Source organism: Aethalodelphis obliquidens, unplaced genomic scaffold, assembly GCF_003676395.1.
Source record: "Aethalodelphis obliquidens isolate GAN/ISIS:26980383/991018 unplaced genomic scaffold, ASM367639v1 scaffold6, whole genome shotgun sequence".
NCBI classification, from domain to species: Eukaryota; Metazoa; Chordata; class Mammalia; order Artiodactyla; family Delphinidae; genus Aethalodelphis; species Aethalodelphis obliquidens.
In genome coordinates this window covers 57,248,583-57,255,708 of record NW_020837950.1, presented here as the reverse complement: position 1 = coordinate 57,255,708, position 7,126 = coordinate 57,248,583, and the positions used below count along the sequence as shown (strand labels likewise).

The 7,126-nt window shown below is 36.9% G+C and overlaps 1 non-coding gene across 1 annotated transcript; it reads left to right on the top strand.

Moving 5' to 3' along the window:
* Positions 1-4,561: 4,561 nt before the first annotated feature.
* On the top strand, positions 4,562-4,667 carry LOC113619321 (U6 spliceosomal RNA). Its single transcript, XR_003432354.1, has one exon. It is a non-coding gene; the product is annotated as a U6 spliceosomal RNA (small nuclear RNA).
* The last annotated feature ends 2,459 nt before the right edge of the window (positions 4,668-7,126 follow it).

Sequence of the window (7,126 nt, the reverse complement as noted above, 5' to 3'; positions counted from 1 at the left end):
TATTCTATGCAGCCACATACCTGGTTAAAAATTATATTTGTATGGAAGAAGAGGAGGGGACCATGAATAGTCTCTGCCACAACCATGAAACTCTTTATTTCATGGAGCACTTCACAAAATAAAGGTGTGGAAAGGTCGGTGTAAGTTAATTACTTTTCTCAGTATTTTCTCAATTGCTAAGAATCAGTGTCCAAGGCAATCTACTGGAAGAGTCTGAGAACCAGGACTGGCAAACTGATTTACCAAGGAATTCTAGCAGCAACCAGAAGCGTGAAAAGGAGAATTAATGTTATTTCATTTGCATTTAGCAATTGCAATAATTCATTTGAAAGCAGAATGCTTCCTCAAACACTGGGAAGCCATCTCTTTGAAATGTAATCATCAAGAAAAACAGAACCCTTATCTCCCAGTTTCTGTGGGAAAGTAGGAGCCTAACTTGAGTGGGCACCTTGCTCTAAATTACAAAGTGATCTTTTTTAATAAAGATAATAAAAACTTTGTTCTTCGTTTGGATAAAACCAATTAGCTAACGCAGAGGGTCACCTCAATTACCAGATACGTTTAAGACGAACTGTAAGACACAGATTTAGAGAATGGACTTGAGGACATGGGGAGGGGGAAGGGTAAGCTAGGACCAAGTGAGAGAGTGGCATTGACATATATATACACTACCGAATGTAAAATAGATAGCTAGTGGGAAGCAGCCACATAGCACAGGGAGATCGGCTTCGTGCTTTGTGACCACCTAGAGGGGTGGGATAGGGAGGGTGGGAGGGAGATGCAAGAGGGAGGAGATATGAGGATATATGTATATGTATAGCTGATTCTCTTTGTTAAACAGCAGAAACTAACACAACATGTAAAGCAATTATGCTCTAATAAAGATGTAAAAAGATAAAAGATGAACTCTGTAATAAATGGTGCCGTCAAGTCCTCTTTTTTGAGGGCTAGTTACCGTTTACCTTGAGAACATGTATGGAATGGGTAGTTATCTGCCTGGCTATGTAAAAGGGTGAGATTTCTTTCAGTTTTTGCAGTCTCTCAGTGGATTGCCTGTGATGCACATCACGTTCTGGATTAATGCTTATTCAATAACAAAACTGTTTTCTTTCTCCTCTACTTTTGTGGAGAATTTTTCTTGGTTGGCAGGAGATTTTTTAAAGTTTATACTCTGCAACATTTTCCTCAATCTCATTTGCATCACATTACTTAGTGTATTCTCTGACACAAGTAACAGACTGTTGTAATTTAACATTGAACTGCCTAACTGGAGCTTTTTCTTGGTGTGGCTCAAGCAAAGATTCAATTAAAGGAAAAAGATTTTCTACAGAGAGATGTTAATCGACATTAGCTGCTTTCAAATTCTTGGGTGTTGAGTTCTGTGTTCACCATAGAGTCAGTGAGATTCTTTACACTGTTGTCTTGTGACTGCAAAACCCAGTTCCATTGCTCAAAACAGGCTGCAAACCACAAAGATAAGAAGCTCCCAAAGCCTTTACTTAGTGTATTAGCCACCTGGGGGGCTTAAAACAACAGAAATGTATTGTCTCACAGCTCTGGAGGCTAGAGGTCTGAAATCAAGGTGTCGGCAGGCCTGCACCCCCTCTGAAACCTGTAAGGCAATCCTTCCCTGCTTCTTCCTAACTTCTGGTGGTTTGCCGGCGGTCTTTGAGGTTGCAGCTGCATAACCCAATCTCTGCCTTAATCATCACATGGTGTTCTCCCTCTGTCTTTGTGGCCATATTCTCATAAGGACACCAGTTACATTGGAGTAGGTCCCCACCCAATTCCAGTATGACTTCACCTTAAATAAGTACATCTGCAAGAATCCTATTTCCAAATAAGGTCACATTCTGAGGCTTGGACGGTTAGAGCTTTAACATATCTTACTTGAGGGGACAAAATTCAACCCATAACACTTAGTAAGAGTCACCATAACAAAGTTGCCCTCCCTGGCCCTGCCAGATGCCTCAACCTTCATGTGTTAAGGTGCTCTCCAATATTTTACTCCTAGTTTATTTTTTAAACAATAAAGAGAAAAATTCTCCCTGTCCAAGTTCTGAAGTATAAAGGAGTTGGCTGGCGTTTGGAGGTAAAACTTAAAACTTTTGTTTAATTAGTAAGGGCTGGGCTGAAGGACATGGTTTCTGAATGCAGGTGAGCTTCCAAACACTGAAGCCCAGAATTCAATTCACCCATCCAGCAGCAGGGCAGCCAGATCACACATATATCACTCATGTAATCAAGATGTGCCCAGGTTTGACCTTGGCCCTGGTATTTTGCTGAAAGAGCCATACAGACGTCTACTTTCACAGCATTTCTCACATCCTGAAACTTGTGGGTGATCAGAGGTCGGGTGATATCATAATCATAGGGGACCATCATAGATGATCAGCTTAATAGTGACAGTAACACAAACAAGAGTTGTGAACAAGGGATGTCATTTGGATTTATCAATGATCTGAATAACTATCTGGATAGTCCCTTTCAAATTATGGGCAAGTAATGAAGATTGAACTTGTGTTAAAATTCTTATTATCAAATTCTGGGAAGATGACAACGGTGGGAATGGCAAGCTTTTGGATCTTCCCAAATCCCAGTATAGAGAAAACAGTGAAATTAAAACAAAAAACAAACCAGTGTACAACATTTACAACAAAACTAGGTGACAAGGTACTCCATGAACCCCAAAGTGCGAACGAGCAAGAGTCACAAGATCAGCACATAATCAGCAACTGTTCAGGAGAAAGCAGAGGGAAGCCAGGAGACGACTGACAACCTGATAATAGGAGACACCAAGATGGCTACCAGATCCTCAGGAGGAGGTGGGACAGTGAAAGCAGCAGCAGGAATGAGAGGGGTTTGCCCCTGGCTTAGCAGGAGAGGCAAAGGGCCTGCAGGAAGCCGGGCTGACGGGCTTAGCAGCACACCCTCCTCACCTTCCATAGGGCCCTACACCCAGGCAAGATGGTCAGAGATGAATCAAAATTGAGCAGAAAGGAACAAAAGAGATGAAGGAAAGAGAAGGCCCAGATAAAAGTGGGGCAGATGAATAGAGGAAGAAAAACTCAGAAAAATCATTTTAAAATTAAAAATATATACACTCAACACCACACAGAAACAACAGGAGTTGTTAGAACAAAATATCCTTCTGATAGTCAGGAAAACTTAATTCATATAGAAATGAGTAACAGAAAATGTCAAGGCCAAATCCCGTACAAAGACGCTATGTGTCTTTAATAAAAAGTCCTATTTGAGAATTTTTCACATCTTGTGAGGATGAATTAAATTATCATTTTGCCGCCTTAAACTTTCACGAGGAGGAAAAAGTTCAAAGTCTGGATAAATTACTTTCTATTTTGACATAATAAAGAATGTGAAGAGAAAGGGAATGGAATACATTGTTAGAAAAAATATTTAAAACACATTTAATTTCACTAATCAACTTTTAATTTGTGACTACTAAAATTATTATAATAATTCTACATTTTTAAATTATTTTTCAGATTTATTATTGATTTCTAGTTCTCTTACGGCAATACTTGGTTTTGACCTTGATTTCAGCCAAGTATTGACTTTAACTTCTGGTCCTCTAGCATTTGGAAAAAGTATCCATCAGTGCATATCCACCCTGTACAATTTATGGTCTGGATGGCAGAAAGAGAACATGGATTCTCAGTGGGCTGCTTCCTCCCAAAAGGAGAATGAGAGGAAGGAGTTGGGCTATGCACCCTCAACATCTTTTTCTAGATTCTTCAATCAGATTAAGGATTTATCAATTATCTATGATAAAAACCACTTGAAAATTCTAATTTGAAAAGATACATGCACTCCAATGTTCATAGCAGCACTATTTACAATAGCCAAGACATAGAAACAACCCAAGTGCCCAATGACAGACATGTTTAAGAAGAAGGGGTGTGTGTGTGTGTGTGTATGTGTGTGTGTGTGTGTATGTATGTGTGTATATATAATTATATATATAATGTTCCATTATATTATATATAATATATATTATATTATATATAATGGAACATTATATATATATAAAAATGGAATATTACTCAGCTATAAAAACGTTTGAAATATTGCCATCTGCAGCGACCTAGAGAATATCACACTAAGTGAAGCAAGTCAGACAGAGAAAAACAAATATTATGTAATATCACTTATATGTGGAATCTAAAAAATAACACAGATGAATCTATATACAAAACAGAAACAGACTCACAGACATAGGAAATAAACTGTGTTACCAAAAGGAGAAGGGAGCAGGGGGAGGGATGAATTAGGAGTCTGTAATTATCTGTTAACTCCTATACATAAAATGGATAAGCAACAAGCATTTACTATATAACACAGGGAACTATATTCAATATCTTATAATAATCTATAATGGAAAATAATATGAAAAAAATATATAACTGAATCACTTTGCTGTACAACTGAAACTAACACAATATTGTAAATCAGCTACACTTCAATTTAAAAAAATAAATTAAAAAAAACCCTTAGTAACTTAAAACAACAACAATTTTAAATGTTCATAATACCATGAGTTGTTGTTGCTTCAGCATCACATATACTAAAATTTAAACAATACAGAGAAGGTTAGCATGGCCCTGAGCAAAGATGACATGCAAATTCATGAAGTATTTCATATTTTTAAGGGGTCAAATTTTCAAGAAGATATAATTATTGTAAATACATATACACCCAACATAGAGCACCTAAATATATTCAGCAAATAGTAATAGATGTGGAAAGAGAAATAGACAGTAATACAATAATAGTAGGGGATTGATTACCCCACTTTCAGCAATGAATAAATCATCCAGACAGAAAATCAACAAGGAAATATTGGATTTGAACCCTACATTAAATGGATCTAACAGACATTTATAGAGCATTCCATCCATCAGCGGCAGAACACTCATTCTTCTCAAGTGCACACAGAATATTCTCCAGGATAGACCATATGATAGGCCACAAGGCAAATCTTAGTAAATTTTAAAAGATTGAAATAATACCAAGTATATTTTCCAACCACAATGGTATAAGTTGAAATCAACAATAAGAGGAAAGTTGGAAAATTTACAAGCATATGGAAGCTAAACAACATACTCCTGAACAATGAGTGGGTAGAAGAACAAACATAAAAGGGAAATCAAAAAATATCTCAAAACAAATGAAAATGGAAACATAGCACACCAAAACATTTGGGATGCTGCAAAAGCAGTTCTGAAAGGCAAGTTTAACAGCAATAAATGCATATATTAAGAAAATAGAAAAATCTCAAATAAGCAACCTGACTTTACACCTCAAAGAATTAAAGAAAAAAGAACGAAGACCAAAGTTAGCAGAAGGAAGGAAATAACAAAGATCAGAGCAGAAATAAATGAAACATAGACCAGAAAAACAATAGAAAAGATCAATGAAACTAAGAGCTGGTTTTTCAAAAAGATAAACTTTTAGCTAGACTAAGAAAAAAGAGAAAAGGGCTTCCCTGGTGGCGCAGCGGTTGAGAGTTCACCTGCCGATGCAGGGGACACGGGTTCGTGCCCCGGTCTGGGAAGATCCCACATGCCACGGAGCGGCTGGGCCTGTGAGCCATGGCCGCTGAGCCTGCGCTCCTCAATGGGAGAGGCCACAACAGTGAGAGGCCCACGTACCGCAAAAAAAAAAAAAAAAAAAAAAAAAAAAAGGAAAAAAGAGAAAAGACTCAAATAAAATCAGAAACTAAAGAGGAGACATTACAAATGATATTACAGAAATACATAGTATTGTAAGAGATTACCATGAGCAATTATAGACCAACAAATTGGATAAGCTAGAAGAAATGGATAAATTCTTAGAAGCATACAGCCTACCAAAACTGAATACGGAACAGACTCACAGACACAGAAAACAGACCTGTGGTTGTCAAGGGGGGTGGGTGGGGGAGGAATGGATTGGGAGTTTGGGATTAGCAGAGGTAAACTATTATATATTAGAATGGATAAACAACAAGGTCTTACTGTATAGCAAAGGGAGCTATATTTAATATCCTGTAATAAACCATTATAGAAAAGAAAAAAAAAAGACTGAATCTGGAAGAAATAAAAAATCTTAACAGACCAATAATGAGTGAGATTGAATCAGTAATCAAAAACCTTTGAACACAGAAAAGCCAGATGACTTCACTGGTGAATTCTACCAAATATTTAAAGAAGAATTAACACCAATTATTCTCAAATTCTCCCAAAAAGTTGAAGAGAAGGGGACATTTTCAACTTTCTTTATTTCATGAAGCCAGCATTACCCTGATACCAAAGCCAGATAAGGACACTACAAGAAAAGGAAACTATAGAACAATATCCCTGATAAATGCAAGAATTCTCAATGAAATATTAGCAAATTGAATCCAACAACACATTAAAAGGATCATACACCATAACCAAAAGGGAATTATCCCCGGGATGCAAGAATGGTCAACATAATGCAAATCAATAAATGTTATACACCACATTAATAGCATGAAAGACAAAAATCATATGATCATCTCAATAGACGCAGAAAATGCACTTGACAAAATACAATACCCTTTCATGAGAGAAACCATCAACAAATTGGGTGTAGAAGGAATATACCTCCACATAATGAAGGTCATACTGACAACCCACAGCTAACATCATACTCAATGGTGAAGGACTGAAAGCTTTTCCTCTAAGATCAGATACAAGATCAGGGTGCCCACTCTCACCGCTCCGATTTAAAATAGTACTGGAAGTCCTAGCTAGAGTAATTAGGCAAGGTATAGAAATAAAAGGTATCCACCTGGGGAAGGAAGAAATAAAATAGTCATTATTTGCAAATCATATGGTCTTATGTAGAAAATTCTAAAGACTCAACCAAAAAAACTGCTGGAACTAATCAATGAATTCAGTAAAGTTGCAGGATAAAAATCAACATATATGCTCAATATTCTGTAATAACAAAGAATTTGAAAACGCATAGATACATGTATATGTATAACTGAAACACTTTGCTGTACACCTGAAACTAACACAACATTGTTAATCAACTGTGCTCCAATACAAAATAAAAAATTAAAAAAATCAACACACAGAAATCAGTTGTGGGCTTC